The sequence below is a fragment of the Lactuca serriola genome, chromosome 2 (assembly GCF_051521515.1).
Source record: "Lactuca serriola cultivar US96UC23 chromosome 2, Lser_US96UC23_V15, whole genome shotgun sequence".
Lineage (NCBI taxonomy): Eukaryota > Viridiplantae > Streptophyta > Magnoliopsida > Asterales > Asteraceae > Lactuca > Lactuca serriola.
In genome coordinates, this window is record NC_136409.1 from 194,490,051 (window position 1) to 194,492,818 (window position 2,768).

Genomic DNA, 2,768 nt, shown 5'->3' on the forward strand with positions numbered 1-2,768 from the left:
ACTCTTCGTGTTCTAAATCTTCAATTACTAAAATCAAAATTTGTTTTCTAAAATCTCGATAACAATTCTCTTCAAACGAAGTGGATACAAAACAATAAACCACCCCATAAAGATCAGAATATACATCAAGAAAGAAAATAATAATCATAATCACATTTACACAATGATGATCTCAACTTTAGCATCTAACCATCATGGAGAAGAATGAATAGAAGCATACATCAAATAAGTTTTTGAAAAACGTAAAACTCCTTTATGATAAAATGTCTAAAGTTTCATATGTTTTGTTGACTAAATAAACAAAACAACAGACATAATATTTTAAGTGAAAGTAGTTTGCTTAAGATAAAACAGGGGACAAACATATTGGTATTCCCTTTCACTAAAAGCTTTAAAATTTCCAAACATTGGCCCAAGGAAACCAAATGCTAAGCTACAAAGAATACTACTCACAATAATTGGTATAGCCAGAAAGCTGAAACCGGTGTAAACATCATGCTTGCAACCACTTTCATCATCGGTCCGAATAGCTAGCATTCTCTCTTTATGGCTAATTTATATAATTTACGATCTGTTTCAAGAGCATTGAGATATTAGGAAGAGTTGCATTAGTCATTTCCTTAAGGGAAAAAACCACTTGAATTCTTTTGTCTTTGGTAAAAAGATTCTTGTCTTCTAAACATATTTGATATCCATTGAATGCCAAAACCTTAAATCATAAAACCAAAATAAAAGGACCAGATTAGTTCTAAATTTAAAAGAAGATATCAAAAGGTACAAATGCATTACAACTTTCTCATAAATATGACAAAATGTTCACCAATTAGGGTTCCATATGAATTTAAAAAGTGCAAGACAATTTGTTGTCAAATGTAAGAGAAAAGATCATCACATTAAATAACAATTTCATTCACCTGGACGTGTTTATAATGGTTGAGAAACATCATTTATAGTTCAATTCACTTTGTCACATGCCCTGCAAAAACAAACATCATGGTTAAAATGTACCATATGTATAACAACGTAGTTTGTTACAAACAAACAAATATTAAAACTTTTCTGTTTCTACTTTACTACCTGGTCACAAAAAAAGTAAAAAAAATAAACGTGTTCTCTTACAAACACAAAAAATAGCAACTTAAGTTTTATCATAAAAAAATTACTGTTTTTACTTTGCTACCAGATCACACATAAATTTTTCTGCTTTTGCTTTGCTGCCATGTCCCTCACAAACCCCCAAAAAAATTGGTTTTACTTTGTCGTTAGATCACACACAAAAGAAATTTGAATAGGAAGAAGTTGTCAACTTGACTATCATAACTGCAATATCCTAAGACTTTTTATGGTAATTTGATATTTTGAAGAAAACTGTACAAATTGTGGTTGAGGAATATCGCCTGTAATTTTTTTTTACAAAACTTCAAATACTAATCATAAGAATCAAGATCTCATCCAAACCCACAATTTCCTAAGAAGATCAATTTCTTAATCGCAATCAAGATTAATACATAAATATAGATTGCTTTACGGAGTGGAATACCTCCTTCCCTGAACTTTAAAAAAGAAAAAAAATTGCGTGTGTATTTCATTGAACACTTTATGTGCATACAAAGTTAAATACTTATTAAAAGAATCAATCATCAATCATATACTAATAAACTACGATGGTATTAGGATTTAATAGACAAATAAGATTGAATAATAAAGCAATACATACCTTGAAAACTATATAGCGATGATGTAAAATGTGAGAGGAGTTTTCAATCTGCTACACACGCTTTTTACTTTATATTCACAATAAACAAATTCATTAGATAGATGTATATGGACTGAGGATTGATAAACACTTAACATGGATTTTGAGAAAACGATTTGTAGTGCAAGGTGGATTTTCAGAAATGATTTTGTCATTGTTGTCGTCGACTGCTTCACTTTTGACAGGTGTTGCATCTTTAGAAGAACATTTTTTGATAAAAAGATTTGTCAATTTTAAAAATTGATTCGGTTTCCAAAAGCAAGAAAGCGAAATCGGGGTAGATAGACTGTAACTAATGGGTGCTAATGAACACATAGAAGCTGTAGAACTGATAAGAATGCATTCCCCATTTAAAACGAGATTGCAGAAAATCAGAACCAAATCAATGCCGAATTTAATGCGGTTTAATGAGTAAAAGGGCAAGATACATATATCAGTTTGTAAAATTTTGAGTGGGGAAAATGGATTGGGGAGCCTTAGAGAATGACACGTGTTAATAAAAGTACTTATTTATTTATTTATTAGGAATTAGGATTAGAATAGGATTAAATATCATATATATGATATTAAATTGCAATAAATACGTTTATTATTTTCTTACTTTAAAGTTGTACATCAAGAAATATTTTCTTTTTACACTTTAATGTTATTTTTTTTTAAATCAACCCGTGTAATACACGGGTCTCACACATAGTTTCTATTACAACAAGTTATAGGTTATAGGTTCTCATAGTCTTAATATCTTGTATGATTGATCCAAAAATTTTCCTTTTTCACATTCGATTGATATTTATATTTTACCCGCAAATTATTTTTTTAATGATATTTTTATTAAAACTTTATTACTAAACCAAACTCACCCCACCTTACCTCCCCTCATCTTGTCCTTTCACCTTCATCTTCTTCATATTCCATATGGGATGCAAACAAGCCAAACTTTTCGTGTGCTCAGGATCAGGTCGTTAAAAATTCGACTTAAAATTGATTTTAAACAAAATCCAGCCAAGCTCGA

At 29.9% G+C, this 2,768-nt stretch overlaps 1 long non-coding RNA gene across 1 annotated transcript; it reads right to left on the bottom strand.

Moving 5' to 3' along the window:
• Positions 1-297: 297 nt before the first annotated feature.
• Positions 298-2,063, bottom strand: LOC145090680 (uncharacterized). The gene is made up of 3 exons (XR_013701709.1): positions 1,718-2,063; positions 915-976; positions 298-709 (listed from the first exon to the last, which is right to left on the bottom strand). It is a non-coding gene; the product is annotated as an uncharacterized LOC145090680 (long non-coding RNA).
• Positions 2,064-2,768: the final 705 nt, after the last annotated feature.